This window comes from Arachis duranensis, chromosome 9 (genome assembly GCF_000817695.3).
Source record: "Arachis duranensis cultivar V14167 chromosome 9, aradu.V14167.gnm2.J7QH, whole genome shotgun sequence".
Classification (NCBI taxonomy): Eukaryota; Viridiplantae; Streptophyta; class Magnoliopsida; order Fabales; family Fabaceae; genus Arachis; species Arachis duranensis.
In genome coordinates this window covers 25833327-25833885 of record NC_029780.3, presented here as the reverse complement: position 1 = coordinate 25833885, position 559 = coordinate 25833327, and positions in this window count along the sequence as shown.

Genomic DNA, 559 nt, shown 5'->3' with positions numbered 1-559 from the left:
TGCTCCATCCTCTTCTTAGTGATGGGCTTGTCCTCATCAATAGGGATGTCTCCCTCTATGTCAACCCCAATTGAATAACAGAGGTGACAAATGAGATGAGGGAAGGCTAACCTTGCCAAGGTAGAGGACTTGTCCGCCACCTTATAGAGTTCTTGGGCTATAACCTCATGAACTTCTATTTCTTCTCCAATCATGATGCTATGGATCATGATAGCCCGGTCTATGATAACTTCGGACCGGTTGCTAGTGGGAATGATTGAGCGTTGGATGAACTCCAACCATCCTCTAGCCACGGGTTTGAGGTCATGCCTTCTCAATTGAACCGGCTTTCCTCTTGAATCTCTCTTCCATTGGGCGCTCTCTTCACATATGATTGTGAGGACTTGGTCCAACCTTTGATCAAAGTTGACCCTTCTAGTGTACGGATGTTCATCTCCTTGCATCATAGGCAAGTTGAACGCCACCCTCACACTTTCCAGACTAAAATCCAAGTATTTCTCCCGAACCATAGTAAGATAATTCTTTGGATTCGGGTTCACACTTTGATCATGGTTCTTGG